We start from the raw sequence: 16,443 nt of genomic DNA on the forward strand, positions 1-16,443 counted from the left end.
AGCCCCGAGACTCCTGCAATTTGGAAAGTGTGGGGAACCCGCAGAATGTTTGTTTCTTCAGCTGTAGTTCTACAGAATCCCAATATGGCTGCATGGTGTAACAACTGCACATTTGCATGTCTCTAAAGATAGTCTCCCTAAGTGTAAGGGGGTTTGTATCAGTGGGGGGAGAGGCTGCTGGGCTGGATCATCTACAGAATCTGTGTGGGGATGGTTTCTGTGTCTGGGAATGTTGTTTCAGTTCTTACGTCTGTGAGTCCTACCCGAAGGTATGGGCTCCGATACTCATGTGTCCAAGGCTTTCGCCAATGAACTGCATGTGCGGGCAGATCCACCTTCGCTGAAGCTAGGGTGAGACCCACCAAGTCTTGGCCTAGGGTCAAGCCCAGAAGACAATGACACCTATCCAGGGTGCAGAAATCTTGCCTTGGTAAGGCTCCAGCTGGCAGCTGGAAGGAATAAAAGAAAAATACCTCCCGCCCACCTAATGGCTGGGGCAAAGGAAGTGAAGCATGATTAGGCAGAAGGAGCATGTGCGAAGCCCCCGACAAAAAATAAGCCAGCAGCTCCTCCCTAATGGGAACACAGCCCCTCTGCTTTCATCAAGCTTCAGCTTCATCACAATTAGCAATATAGCAATAATCACACCTCGGTTTGACCTCATTGGCTATGATACTGCCACTGCACAAAGCTCTTACATCCCCTTTAACTTGCCAATCACTAGTACAGCAAGCACAATGGCACATTCCCTCCAGGCCAAACTCTATGAAGCTGAGGTCGGACCTGCTGGGAAGGCAGGAAGTTATGGGTAGGGATGTAGCGAACCTCAGAAAAAAAGTTCGCGAACCCCATAGACTTCAATGAGAAGGCGAACTTTAAAACCTAGAAAAGCCATTTCTGGCCAGAAAACTGATTTTAAAGTTGTTTAAAGGGTGCCACGATCTGGACAGTGGCATGCAGGAGGGGGATCAAGGGCAAAAATTTCTCTGAAAAATACGTTGTTGATACAGCGTTGCGTTTTGTGCTGTAAAGGGCAGAAATCACACTACATTTCTAAACTTGTGTAATAAACTGCTTTTACAAGGACTATTGTGTTACAGCAGATGAGATCAGCAGGACAGCTGTCCACAGCAGCTACATACAGAGCAGTAGAAAGTAGATTACTAGTCAGCAAAGCTACCTAAACTGTCCCTCAAATCCCTGCACAGCTCTCTCCCTATGCTAACTCAACAAGCACACACAGGCAGAATGTAAAATGGCTGCTGGGCTTCAGTTTATATATGGAAGGGAGTGGTCCAGGGGTGGTCCAGGAGGGAGCGCTGCCTGATTGGCTGCCATGTATCTGCTGGCTCTGGGGTGAGAGGTCAAAATTTGGCTCCAGCTAAGGCGAACCCAAAATTGCGAACATCGCTAAAAGTTCGCGAACTTGCGAACACCCGATTTTCGTACGAATTAGTTCTCCGGCGAACAGTTCGCTACATCTCTAGTTATGGGGGAGCAAAGAGATGCCATAAGCAATGTTACATAGTTACATAGTTACATAGGGTTGAAAAAAGACCATTGTCCATCAAGTTCAACCCATCCGAGTAAACCCAGCACACAACCTATACTAACCAATCTATACACTCACATACATAAACTATATATATACAACCAGTAATACTAACTGTAGATATTAGTATCACAATAGCCTTGGATATTCTGCTTGTTCAAAAACTCATCCAGGCCCCTCTTATAGGCATTAACAGAATCTGCCATTACCCCATCTCTAGGAAGGGCATTCCCCAACCCCCTCACTGCCCTCACCGTGAAAAACCACCTACGCTGCTTCAAATGGAAGCTCTGTTCCTCTAATCTATAGGGGGGGCCTCTGGTGCGCTGATTGTTTTTATGGGAAAAAAGAACATCCCCCAACTGCCTATAATCCCCTCTAATGTACTTGTACAGAGTAATCATGTCCCCTCGCAAGCGCCTCTTTTCCAGAGAAAACAACCCCAACCCTGACAGTCTCACCTCATAGTTTAACCCTTCCATCCCCTTTACCAGTTTAGTTGCAGTCTCTGCACTCTCTCCAGCTCATTAATATCCTTCTTAAGGACTGGAGCCCAAAACTGCACTGCATACTCAAGGTGAGGCCTTACCAGGGACCTATAAAGGGGCAAAATTATGTTCTCATCCCTTGAGTCAATGCCCTTTTTTATACAAGACAGCTGTAGTAGCCACAGAATGACACTGCCTGGAATTAGACAACTTGTTATCAACAAAAACCCCCAGATCCTTCTCCATTAAGGAAACCCCCAACTCACTCCCATTCAGTAGATAGTTTGCGTTTATATTATTCCTACCAAAGTGCATAACATTGAACCTCGTTTCCCAGTTTGCTGCCCAGTTTTCCAATTTTGTCAAATCGCTCTGCAAAGCGGCACATCCTGCATGGAACTTATAGTTTTGCACAATTTAGTGTCATCAGCAAAAATAGAAACAGTACTCTCTATGCCCACCTCCAGGTCATTAATAAACAAGTTAAAAAGCAAAGGACCAAGGACTGACCCCTGCGGTACCCACTAACCACACTGGCCCAATTAGAAAATGTTCCATTTACCACCACTCTTTGTACTCTATCCTTCAGCCAGTTCTCTATCCAATTACAAATATTATGTTCTAGGCCAATATTCCTCAATTTGATCATTAACCCTCTGTGAGGTACTGTATCAAACGCTTTAGCAAAGTCCAAGTAGATCCCATCAACTGCCATTCCAGCATCAAGGTTCCTGCTCACCTCCTCATAAAAGGCAACTAAATTAGTCTGGCAAGATCTGTTACCCATAAAACCATGCTGGCACAAACTAATAGTATTGTGAACTGCAATGTTACTGTGATTATGTCAGTGAATTTGTCAGGGTCTAATTGCGTTGTTTATTTCAGGAGAAATCCAGGCATATTTTTGTCTCTAAGGTGGAAAATTTCGAGAAGGGGGAAAAAATGCAACTCCTTCTATAGGAAACTTCAATATGGCCGTACCCCCCCTGACAGAGCTGTGCAATGGGGCACCCTAAAATCAGTCACTTTGCATATGCAAATCAGCATGCCTGGGAAGGTATATAGTGTCTGTGCAATGGTTTCCCTGTACTTAGCGTGGGGTTTTGCCTATAGACCTTCTGCCTTTTCCCCCATGGTGAATGGACTGGGCACATGCTGGGGGTACTGTAGTAGGTCTAAGGGATGTTTTATAACTGTACAAGCAAGTGTAGTCTTCAGGCAAAGGTGAATCCAATGATCCTTGCCCCTTAGTGCCTTTTGGCCTGTGGGTCAGGGATAAAGGGGCTCTTACAAGCCTTTGGGTGAATGTGAAGCCAACAACCTTTGTGCCTTTTGCGCTGTGTGTTTAGATAAAGGGGCTCTCCCTAACCTTCAGGTGAAGGTGAGTTAATGACCCCTTTTGGCCTGGTGCTTGGGGATAAAGGGGCTTGCCCTAGCCATTGCGTGAAGGTTCCCATTGACCCTTGCACCTAAGTGCCTTTTGGCCTGGGGGTTGTGGGATAAAGGGGCTCACCCTAGCCTTTGTGTGAAGGTTCCCATTGACCCTTGCACCTAAGTGCCTTTTGGCCTGGGGGTTGTGGGATAAAGGGGTGCGCCCTAGCCTTTGTGTGAAGGTTCCCATTGACCCTTGCACCTAAGTGCCTTTTGGCCTGGGGGTCGTGGGTGTAGGGGCGACCACTGACCACTGACCACTGACCACTGACCACTGACCACTGACCACTGACCACTGACCACTGACCACTGACCACTGACCACTGACCACTGACCACTGACCACTGACCACTGACCAGACCGTTTAATGGCTCTCTATTTTATATAAACAAATTTTTATATCTAGAAGTTGTGTCATGTAGGATTCAGCTTTTGAATTTGGCCAAACTGAAGTCTTAAAGGGACACTAAACCCTGCTGCACAGCGCAGCTCAACCAAACTTTACTCAGCTGTTGTTGGACTACAAATCCCAGAATAATGTAACATATAATGAAGGGTGAGGCATGCTGGGAGCTGAAGTCCAGCAACATCAGGTTTGGATTCTTAAAGCAATATTGCACAATAAAACTTTTCAGGCTCCCCAGTGCCCGCATTGGCAGCATTGATATGCAAAAGAATCCTCCAATGAGAATCCCAGCTGATGTGAGTAAATCCGGCTCCCTGTTCTCTGTTCCTGCAATTGGAGTTGGGAGCAATAAGCACAGTTTCCCAGCACTGAACAAGTCTGTCCCTTTATCCCCATGTCTGATTCCTGTGCCATATAATGACGGGAAAAATGGCATCATTATCTCTATATGTAAGGTACCAGCAAGGGGCCTGACACAGTGCTGGGAATCAGCATTCTCATTGGTCAGTCCTTCTGCATTTATAATGAAGTTTATGGTCAGTAGAATTCTCATTGGTAAATTTTCTTGCATCTATAATTATTTTTTTTGGTAACCTTTGTAGCATCAGCATCATGGTTGGGTTTAAATCATGATTTACCCCTTTACATATCAGCTGGAAACAACAGGCAAAGTCTCCCCGACTAGAACAAGATTTGCCTTTTTACCCCCAATAAATCCAATGTTGCAGCTGATAACCACCCTTGTCTTGGGGTGAGTGGCTGCTCAATGAGCGAGTAGTGAGAGTAGCACTGCTGTTCCCACAGTAGGAAGGTGCAGTTTTTGGAACCATAAGTTTGTACAAAAATCAGACAAACTATTACATTAATATGCAAAAGAATCCTCCAATGAGAATCCAAGCTGATGTGAGTAAATCCGACTCCCTGTTCTCTGTTCCTGCAATTGGAGTTGGGAGCAATAAGCACAGTTTCCCAGCACTGAACAAGTCTGTCCCTTTATCCCCATGTCTGATTCCTGTGCCATATAATGACGGGAAAATGCCATCATTATCTCTATATGTAAGGTACCAGCAAGGGGCCTGGCACAGGGAATCAGCATTCTCATTGGTCACTTCTCTTGTATCTTTAATTAAGTTTTTGGTAGAATTCACATTGGGGAATTGGTTTCCATGTAAAATTATGTTTTTTTATCAACTTCTATAGAGAACTAGGGGGCGCTGTGGGGCAGCTTTAGTGCTGGGATTTGTGTTCATTTAACTACCAAATTATCCTAATTGTACGTGACAGTATTCATAGCGCAGTGCTAGCATTAGTAAGTACACTCTCAATTTTATTCTTTTAATCGTTTATCACCGATAACCAAATATATTTTATTTTGCATTTGTTTTGTTATTGTTACAGATAATGAGAACTGCATCAGATCCCCAGACATGGAATGGCCCAATGAGAGAAAAAAATAGATTTATTGCAGGAACAGAACGATTTCTCTCATATACAAGTGATATGATTTCTGTATTTTTTTCATCAATTTCAGTTTTGATTTTTCTTATAACTCTACTAATATTAGGCGTCTTCATTTCTTACCGGGACTCCCCCATAGTGAGAGCCAACAACCGGAGCCTGAGCTTCCTCCTCCTTGTCTCCATCAAGCTGAGCTTCCTCAGTGTGTTTCTGTTCCTCGGTCGCCCTGTGGATATAACCTGCATGCTGCGCATCATCACTTTTGGAATCACCTTCTCCATAGCTGTCTCTTCTCTCCTGGCCAAGACTATCATGGTTTGTGTTGCTTTCAAAGCCACCAAGCCAGGGAGCTCATGGAGAAAATGGCTGGGAGTCAAACTGTCCAATTCTGCAGTCTTGTTCTGCTCATCCATTCAAATAATCATCTGCATGACTTGGTTGGCCATTTCTCCTCCCTTTCAGGAACTGGACATTCACACTTCCCCTGGAACCATCATCATTCAGTGCAATGAGGGCTCAGCTATTGGCTTTTACTCAGTTATTGGGTATATGGGGCTTCTGGCAGCTGTTAGTTTTGTTTTAGCATTTTTAGCTCGGAGCTTACCGGACAGTTTTAATGAGGCCAAGTACATCACTTTCAGCATGCTGCTCTTCTGCAGTGTTTGGATCACAATGATCCCGGCCTATCTGAGCACCAAAGGCAAAAACACTGTGTGTGTGGAGATATTTGCCATACTCACCTCAAGCGCGGGCCTTTTAGCCTCTATATTTCTGCCCAAATGTTACATTATTTTATTGAGACCTGAAATGAACACAAAGTCCCATTTACTTGGTAACAAGGCCTCATACATTTTTAAATACCTTCTACCTTCTATATGGAACATTTATGTCTTTACAGAAGTATAATTTCAATTACAAATTACAAAAAAATGCATTTTAGAAAAGTGAAAAAGAAAAGTGCGGTGTTAGTAAGACCAAGACCACGCACATGCTCAGTGGGCTCTAAGCTGCTATTGGGAGGCAGAACTTAGGGATAATAGTAAATTATGAAACAGCACAAGTCATGTAACATCCCATAGTAGTTTTCCATCTTTTGCCCAACTACTGCACATGCTCAGTCTGCTCTTGGCTGATGTCACTGACCTGAGGGATCAACTCACAATATTCTTCTTTCCCCTGCCTGCTTGCTTTATTTACTGCCTGTTCCCTATTAAACACGCATACAGGCCAACCAATCACAGTCCTGTCTGGCTGCTCCCTAAAAAACTCAAGTCCTGCTCTGGCACTTTGAGCTTGGGGCGAGACTTTAGCTGAATCCTTATTGTGTGACTTTTCTTTCCCCCTTGTTAGACAGGATGGGAACATTGAGAGAACTTAGAGAAACTAAATTCAGCCCAATTATTTAAAAGTATTGTGTTATTAATTAAACATAAAATAGGTTGATTCTATCACTTATATACCATAGAGTGAAAACACCATATACCCCTCCCACATAGGGAACAAACATAACAAAAAACACAACTTACTGTGCCCAAAGCAAAGTCAATGGAGATTCCTGCACTGACTGGTTATTATATAGAGAACACAAGTTATGGCTAAAGTGTCAGTCACTTTGTTTATATAAAACAGTCCATATGGGTAGTGATGAGCGAATCTGTTCTGTTTCGATTCGCCATAAATTTCGCAAAACAGCAAGAAAATTTGCGAAACGGCAAAAAATTTACGAAACGTATTTGTTGCGTGAATTTGTTTTTGTTGCCCACGCCTTTTTTTTGCCGCACCAGCACCTAGTTTGATGCGCGACAAAAAAATTTCCTCACAACAAATTTGTTCTTGGTGAATTTTCATGGAAGTTGTGCTAAACAATTCACCAATGGCGAAATGCAGAAATTCGCTGCGACTCCATGCCTGGCAAAAAAAATTTGCTTATTAAAAATTTTTTGTATGTCACATATACATATACGGTTATCACCTAAGAATCTCCTCTATGTCCAAAATATAAAGCATTATTATCTTTTGTTATGGGGACATAAACTAATAACTTCTGTCAAAGTGTTTATGAAGCAGTTGCATGGGGGTGTGTGTGCATTACACACGGGGAGAGGCCAAACTGTGCCAGTAGGTGTATAGGCAGAACAACATGTACAGGGGAACCTCTGCACAAACACTATGTTCCTTCCCAGGATGCAAAGTGACTGACACTGAGCTCAGAGTTTGTGTCTCACTATTATAAACAGGCTGTGTATGGCGCCCCCAGGCTGTGTATGGCACCCCCAGTCTGTGTATGGCACCCCCAGTCTGTGTATGGCACCCCCAGTCTGTGTATGGCACCCCCAGTCTGTGTATGGCACCCCCAGTCTGTGTATGGCACCCCCAGTCTGTATGGCACCCCCAGTCTGTGTATGGCACCCCCAGTCTGTATGGAATCCACAGGCTGCTCAGCAAATGCTTGCTTTGTTTGTGTTGCAACTCTTGCATAATAGAAATGAAGGAGACTGTGTCTGTAAGTTAAATTTTACATTTTCCGGAGAAGCCTGTATGTGGGGCAGGAGTTGGGTTGGGATCTTTTGGAAAAGACATAATAATGGCAGAATTTGAGCTTCAGGTAAAAGACATTTTCTGCCGGCAGGATTATGTATTGCTTAGATCGTATGATGTGATTATATAATGTATCTATGTGTGGGGATATTTTTGAAAGATTTAACATGAAACATGGCTCCTTTAGAGGTTTTGATGTGCTCCCGCTATACTTTATGGAGGAAAAACCCCTTATTCTGCACATGCTTAATATTACGGATTAGGACCTGATTCTGTTCTTTTCGAAAAAGTACTGCAGTAAAATTAAAGGAGGTATAAGGCAAACCAACTGCTTTAAAATATTTAATGGAAAGCTGAAATTTTGGGTGAAGCTCAGTCCTGGCCCGGATGGCATTGGAGGGGTTAAACACCCTCCGGCAAATGTTTCTATTTCTGGGAACAGGGTTTTGTGTATTACCCTGGTACCCAAGTACTGTAGGCAATGCTTTACTTATGGCCATATCCATGATGCCTGCCCTAAGGGTAAGTGCTGGGGCAATTGTGCTAATGTGGGCCATGAAGCTGGTGCTTGCATGCAGCCAAGGCGGTTGGATATATGGGAAAGCCAGGAGCATCCGGCGAGAAACTGCCCCAGAGTTTGAGCAGCTGGGGTGCCCTATGCAGGGATTGTGAGAAGGGCTGAACCACCTGAGGCTGAAGGGGTGAGGGAATCTGGGGGGGCTGTCTCTGAGGGACAATTCTGAAAATGTTGTTTTTCAGAGGTGACATGATAAATATGTATAAATATATAAAGGGATCATATAATAACCTCTCTAATGTTTTATTTACCAGTAGGTCCTTCCAACGGACACGAGGGCACCCACTCCGTTTAGAAGAAGGGAGGTTCCATTTAAATATTCGGAAAGGATTTTTTACAGTGAGAGCTGTGAGGTTGTGGGGTCCCCCCTCCCCGAATCAGTCGTACTGGCTGATACATTATATAGCTTTAAGAAGGGGCTGGATGGATTCTTAGCAAGTGAGGGAATACAGGGTTATGGGAGATAGCTCTCAGTACAAGTGAGGGAATACAGGGGTATGGGAGATAGCTCTCAGTACAAGTGAGGGAATACAGGGGTAGGGGAGATAGCTCTCAGTACAAGTGAGGGAATACAGGGGTAGGGGGGATAGCTCTCAGTACAAGTGAGGGAATACAGGGGTATGGGAGATAGCTCTCAGTACAAGTGAGGGAATACAGGGGTAGGGGAGATAGCTCTCAGTACAAGTGAGGGAATACAGGGGTAGGGGAGATAGCTCTCAGTACAAGTGAGGGAATACAGGGGTATGGGAGATAGCTCTCAGTACAAGTGAGGGAATACAGGGGTAGGGGGATAGCTCTCAGTACAAGTGAGGGAATACAGGGGTAGGGAGATAGCTCTCAGTACAAGTGAGGGAATACAGGGGTAGGGGGGATAGCTCTCAGTACAAGTGAGGGAATACAGGGGTATGGGAGATAGCTCTCAGTACAAGTGAGGGAATACAGGGGTAGGGGAGATAGCTCTCAGTACAAGTGAGGGAATACAGGGGTAGGGGGGATAGCTCTCAGTACAAGTGAGGGAATACAGGGGTAGGGGAGATAGCTCTCAGTACAAGTGAGGGAATACAGGGGTATGGGAGATAGCTCTCAGTACAAGTGAGGGAATACAGGGATAGGGGGGATAGCTCTTAGTACAAGTGAGGGAATACAGGGGTAGGGGGGATAGCTCTCAGTACAAGTGAGGGAATACAGGGGTATGGGAGATAGCTCTCAGTACAAGTGAGGGAATACAGGGGTAGGGGAGATAGCTCTCAGTACAAGTGAGGGAATACAGGGGTAGGGGAGATAGCTCTCAGTACAAGTGAGGGAATACAGGGGTATGGGAGATAGCTCTCAGTACAAGTGAGGGAATACAGGGGTATGGGAGATAGCTCTCAGTACAAGTGAGGGAATACAGGGGTAGGGGAGATAGCTCTCAGTACAAGTGAGGGAATACAGGGGTAGGGGGGATAGCTCTCAGTACAAGTGAGGGAATACAGGGGTAGGGGAGATAGCTCTCAGTACAAGTGAGGGAATACAGGGGTATGGGAGATAGCTCTCAGTACAAGTGAGGGAATACAGGGATAGGGGGGATAGCTCTTAGTACAAGTGAGGGAATACAGGGGTAGGGGGATAGCTCTCAGTACAAGTGAGGGAATACAGGGGTAGGGGGGATAGCTCTCAGTACAAGTGAGGGAATACAGGGGTAGGGGAGATAGCTCTCAGTACAAGTGAGGGAATACAGGGGTAGGGGAGATAGCTCTCAGTACAAGTGAGGGAATACAGGGGTAGGGGGATAGCTCTCAGTACAAGTGAGGGAATACAGGGGTAGGGGGATAGCTCTCAGTACAAGTGAGGGAATACAGGGGTATGGGAGATAGCTCTCAGTACAAGTGAGGGAATACAGGGGTAGGGGGGATAGCTCTCAGTACAAGTGAGGGAATACAGGGGGTAGGGGAGATAGCTCTCAGTACTAGTGAGGGAATACAGGGGTATGGGAGATAGCTCTCAGTACTAGTGAGGGAATACAGGGGTATGGGAGATAGCTCTCAGTACAAGTGAGGGAATACAGGGGTAGGGGGGATAGCTCTCAGTACAAGTGAGGGAATACAGGGGTAGGGGGGATAGCTCTCAGTACAAGTGAGGGAATACAGGGGTAGGGGGGATAGCTCTCAGTACAAGTGAGGGAATACAGGGGGTAGGGGGGATAGCTCTCAGTACAAGTGAGGGAATACAGGGGTAGGGGAGATAGCTCTCAGTACAAGTGAGGGAATACAGGGGTAGGGGAGATAGCTCTCAGTACAAGTGAGGGAATACAGGGGTAGGGGAGATAGCTCTCAGTACAAGTGAGGGAATACAGGGGTATGGGAGATAGCTCTCAGTACAAGTGAGGGAATACAGGGGTAGGGGGGATAGCTCTCAGTACAAGTGAGGGAATACAGGGGTAGGGGGGATAGCTCTCAGTACAAGTGAGGGAATACAGGGGTAGGGGGTATAGCTCTCAGTACAAGTGAGGGAATACAGGGGTAGGGGAGATAGCTCTCAGTACAAGTGAGGGAATACAGGGGTATGGGAGATAGCTCTCAGTACAAGTGAGGGAATACAGGGGTAGGGGAGATAGCTCTCAGTACAAGTGAGGGAATACAGGGGTAGGGGAGATAGCTCTCAGTACAAGTGAGGGAATACAGGGGTAGGGGAGATAGCTCTCAGTACAAGTGAGGGAATACAGGGGTATGGGAGATAGCTCTCAGTACAAGTGAGGGAATACAGGGGTAGGGGAGATAGCTCTCAGTACAAGTGAGGGAATACAGGGGTAGGGGGATAGCTCTCAGTACAAGTGAGGGAATACAGGGGTAGGGGAGATAGCTCTCAGTACAAGTGAGGGAATACAGGGGTAGGGGGGATAGCTCTCAGTACAAGTGAGGGAATACAGGGGTAGGGGAGATAGCTCTCAGTACAAGTGAGGGAATACAGGGGTAGGGGGTATAGCTCTCAGTACAAGTGAGGGAATACAGGGGTAGGGGAGATAGCTCTCAGTACAAGTGAGGGAATACAGGGGTAGGGGAGATAGCTCTCAGTACAAGTGAGGGAATACAGGGGTAGGGGAGATAGCTCTCAGTACAAGTGAGGGAATACAGGGGTAGGGGGGATAGCTCTCAGTACAAGTGAGGGAATACAGGGGTAGGGGGGATAGCTCTCAGTACAAGTGAGGGAATACAGGGGTAGGGGAGATAGCTCTCAGTACAAGTGAGGGAATACAGGGGTAGGGGAGATAGCTCTTAGTACAAGTGAGGGAATACAGGGGTAGGGGGGATAGCTCTCAGTACAAGTGAGGGAATACAGGGGTATGGGAGATAGCTCTCAGTACAAGTGAGGGAATACAGGGGTATGGGGATAGCTCTCAGTACAAGTGAGGGAATACAGGGGTATGGGAGATAGCTCTCAGTACAAGTGAGGGAATACAGGGGTAGGGGAGATAGCTCTCAGTACAAGTGAGGGAATACAGGGGTAGGGGGGATAGCTCTCAGTACAAGTGAGGGAATACAGGGGTAGGGGAGATAGCTCTCAGTACAAGTGAGGGAATACAGGGGTAGGGGGGATAGCTCTCAGTACAAGTGAGGGAATACAGGGGTAGGGGAGATAGCTCTCAGTACAAGTGAGGGAATACAGGGGTAGGGGAGATAGCTCTCAGTACAAGTGAGGGAATACAGGGGTAGGGGGGATAGCTCTCAGTACAAGTGAGGGAATACAGGGGTAGGGGAGATAGCTCTCAGTACAAGTGAGGGAATACAGGGGTAGGGGAGATAGCTCTCAGTACAAGTGAGGGAATACAGGGGTAGGGGGGATAGCTCTCAGTACAAGTGAGGGAATACAGGGGTAGGGGAGATAGCTCTCAGTACAAGTGAGGGAATACAGGGGTAGGGGAGATAGCTCTCAGTACAAGTGAGGGAATACAGGGGGTAGGGGGGATAGCTCTCAGTACAAGTGAGGGAATACAGGGGTAGGGGGGGATAGCTCTCAGTACAAGTGAGGGAATACAGGGGTAGGGGGGATAGCTCTCAGTACAAGTGAGGGAATACAGGGGTAGGGGAGATAGCTCTCAGTACAAGTGAGGGAATACAGGGGTAGGGGGGATAGCTCTCAGTACAAGTGAGGGAATACAGGGGTAGGGGGGATAGCTCTCAGTACAAGTGAGGGAATACAGGGTTATGGGAGATAGCTCTTAGTACAAGTTGCCCCAGGGACTGGTCCGATTGCCATCTTGGAGTCAGGAAGGAATTTTTTCCCCTCTGAGGCAAATTAGAGAGGCTTCAGATGGGGTTTTGCCTTCCTCTGGATCAACTTGTAGTTAGGCAGGTTATATATAGGCATTATGGTTGAACTTGATGGACGTATGTCTTTTTTCAACCCAACTTACTATGTTACTATGTTACTATGTTGCTGAAACTGAATTATTCCCTGTGATTGAGCCAATAGCTGAGGGGGCTACACTGGAGAGTGTGGGGGAGGGGCATACAGTGGAAGGGGGTGGGGCCCATGATGGGAGCCAAACTGCAGGTGTATTGGAGGAATTCTTGATTGGAAGTGCTGTGAGTCCACTTTCTGATGGAAATATCCCTGGAGAGATTGTCTGGGACACGGCTGGGGATGAGGTGGGGGAGTCAATGGATGTGCAAAGTGGGAACAAAAATCTTGCTGTGCATGAAATGTGTAGTCCGGCTAATAGAGCTAAACCATCTACTCTCTTTACTGCTGGGGATTTGGGGGGGTTGCTTCATGTTCCAGCCCCGAGACTCCTGCAATTTGGAAAGTGAGAGTGTGGGGAACCCGCAGAATGTTTGTTTCTTCAGCTGTAGTTCTACAGAATCCCAATATGGCTGCATGGTGTAACAACTGCACATTTGCATGTCTCTAAAGATAGTCTCCCTAAGTGTAAGGGGGTTTGTATCAGTGGGGGGAGAGGGCTGCTGGGCTGGATCATCTACAGAATCTGTGTGGGGATGGTTTCTGTGTCTGGGAATGTGGCTTCAGTTCTTACACCTGTGAGTCCTACCCGAAGGTATGGGCTCCGATACTCATGTGCCCAAGGCTTTCGCCAATGAACAGCATGTGTGGGCAGATCCACCTTCGCTGAAGCTAGGGTGAGACCCACCAATTCTTGGCCTAGGGTCAAGCCTAGAGGACAATGACACCTATCCAGGGTGCACAAATCTTGCCTTGGTAAGGCTCCAGCTGACAGCTGGAAGGAATAAAAGAAAAATACCTCCCACCCGCCTAATGGCTGGGGCAAAGGAAGTGAAGCATGATTAGGCAGAAGGAGCATGTGCGAAGCCCCCGACACAAAATAAGCCGGCAGCTCCTCCCTAATGGGAACACAGCCCCTCTGCTTTCATCAAGCTTCAGCTTCATCACAATTAGCAATAATCACGCCTCAGTTTGACCTCATTGGCTATGATACTGCCCCTGCGCAAAGCTCTTACATCCCCTTTAACTTGCCAATCACTAGTACAGCAAGCACAATGGCACATTCCCTCCAGGCCAAACTCTATGAAGCTGAGGTCGGACCTGCTGGGAAGGCAGGAAGTTATGGGTAGGGATGTAGCGAACCTCAGAAAAAAACTTTTGCCAAAAAGTGCGAACTTTTGCGAACTTTGTGAACCCCATAGACTTCAATGAGAAGGCGAACTTTAAAACCTAGAAAAGCCATTTCTGGCCAGAAAACTGATTTTAAAGTTGTTTAAAGGGTGCCACGACCTGGACAGTGGCATGCAGGAGGGGGATCAAGGGCAAAAATTTCTCTGAAAAATACGTTGTTGACACAACGTTGCGTTTTGTGCTGTAAAGGGCAGAAATCACACTACATTTCTAAACTTGTGTAATAAACTGCTTTTACAAGGACTATTGGGTTACAGCAGATGAGATCAGCAGGACAGCTGTCCCCAGCAGCTACATACAGAGCAGTAGAAAGTAGATTACTAGTCAGCAAAGCTACCTAAACTGTCCCTCAAACCCCTGCACAGCTCTCTCCCTATGCTAACTCATCAAGCACACACAGGCAGAATGTAAAATGGCGGCTGGGCTTCGGTTTATATATGGAAGGGAGTGGTCCAGGGGTGGTCCAGCTTGGAGAGCTGCCTGATTGGCTGCCATGTATCTGCTGACTCTGGGGTGAGAGGTCAAAATTTGGCTCCAGCTAAGGCGAACCCAAAATTGCGAACGTCGCTAAAAGTTCGCGAACTTGCGAACACCCGATTTTCGTGCGAATTAGTTCTCCGGCGACCAGTTCACTACATCTCTAGTTATGGGGGAGCAAAGAGATGCCATAAGCAATGTTACTGTGATTATGTCAGTGAGTTTGTCAGGGTCTAATTGCGTTGTTTATTTCAGGAGAAATCCAGGCATATTTTTGTCTCTAAGGTGGAAAATTTAGAGAAGGGGGAAAAAATGCAACTCCTTCTATAGGAAACTTCAATATGGCCGTACCCCCCCCCTGACAGAGCTGTGCAATGGGGCACCCTAAAATCAGTCACTTTGCATATGCAAATCAGCATGCCTGGGAAGGTATATAGTGTCTGTGCAATGGTTTCCCTGTACTTAGCGTGGGGTTTTGTCTATAGACCTTCTGCCTTTTCCCCCATGGTGAATGGACTGGGCACATGCTGGGGGTACTGTAGTAGGTCTAAGGGATGTTTTATAACTGTACAAGCAAGTGTAGTCTTCAGGCAAAGGTGAATCCAATGATCCTTGCCCCTTAGTGCCTTTTGGCCTGTGGGTCAGGGATAAAGGGGCTCTTACAAGCCTTTGGGTGAATGTGAAGCCAACAACCTTTGTGCCTTTTGCGCTGTGTGTTTAGATAAAGGGGCTCTCCCTAACCTTCAGGTGAAGGTGAGTTAATGACCCTTTTGGCCTGGTGCTTGGGGATAATGGGGCTTGCCCTAGCCATTGCGTGAAGGTTCCCATTGACCCTTGCACCTAAGTGCCTTTTGGCCTGGGGGTCGTGGGATAAAGGGGCTCACCCTAGCCTTTGTGTGAAGGTTCCCATTGACCCTTGCACCTAAGTGCCTTTTGGCCTGGGGGTTGTGGGATAAAGGGGTGCGCCCTAGCCTTTGTGTGAAGGTTCCCATTGACCCTTGCACCTAAGTGCCTTTTGGCCTGGGGGTCGTGGGTGTAGGGGCGACCACTGACCACTGACCACTGACCACTGACCACTGACCACTGACCACTGACCACTGACCACTGACCACTGACCACTGACCACTGACCACTGACCACTGACCGTTTAATGGCTCTCTATTTTATATAAACAAATTTTTATATCTAGAAGTTATGTCATGTAGGATTCAGCTTTTGAATTTGGCCAAACTGAAGTCTTAAAGGGACACTAAACCCTGCGGCACAGCGCGGCTCAACCAAACTTTACTCAGCTGTTGCCGGACTACAAATCCCAGAATAATGTAACATATAATGAAGGGTGAGGCATGCTGGGAGCTGAAGTCCAGCAACATCAGGTTTGGATTCTTAAAGCAATATTGCACAATAAAACTTTTCAGGCTCCCCAGTGCCCGCATTGGCAGCATTGATATGCAAAAGAATCCTCCAATGAGAATCCCAGCTGATGTGAGTAAATCCGGCTCCCTGTTCTCTGTTCCTGCAATTGGAGTTGGGAGCAATAAGCACAGTTTCCCAGCACTGAACAAGTCTGTCCCTTTATCCCCATGTCTGATTCCTGTGCCATATAATGACGGGAAAATGCCATCATTATCTCTATATGTAAGGTACCAGCAAAGGGCCTGACACAGGGAATCAGCATTCTCATTGGTCACTGCTCCTGCATTTATAATGAAGGGAAAATGCCATCATTATCTCTATATGTAAGGTACCAGCAAGGGGCCTGACACAGGGAATCAGCATTCTCATTGGTCACTTCTCTTGTATCATTAATTAAGTTTTTGGTAGAATTCACATTGGGGAATTGGTTTCCATGTAAAATTATGTTTTTTTATCAACTTCTATAGGA

General features: G+C 46.5%; 1 non-coding gene and 2 pseudogenes across 1 annotated transcript; 1 reads left to right on the forward strand and 2 right to left on the reverse strand.

Annotated features, from left to right (window-relative positions):
- Positions 1-527: 527 nt before the first annotated feature.
- LOC116410675 lies at positions 528-693 on the reverse strand (annotated as a pseudogene).
- Positions 694-4,611: 3,918 nt separating this feature from the next.
- LOC116410667 lies at positions 4,612-4,705 on the forward strand. The gene has a single exon (XR_004222580.1). It is a non-coding gene; the product is annotated as a U4atac minor spliceosomal RNA (small nuclear RNA).
- A 9,038-nt stretch (positions 4,706-13,743) lies between these two features.
- LOC116410674 lies at positions 13,744-13,901 on the reverse strand (annotated as a pseudogene).
- Between the last annotated feature and the right edge of the window lie 2,542 nt (positions 13,902-16,443).

This window comes from Xenopus tropicalis, chromosome 4 (assembly GCF_000004195.4).
Source record: "Xenopus tropicalis strain Nigerian chromosome 4, UCB_Xtro_10.0, whole genome shotgun sequence".
Classification (NCBI taxonomy): Eukaryota; Metazoa; Chordata; class Amphibia; order Anura; family Pipidae; genus Xenopus; species Xenopus tropicalis.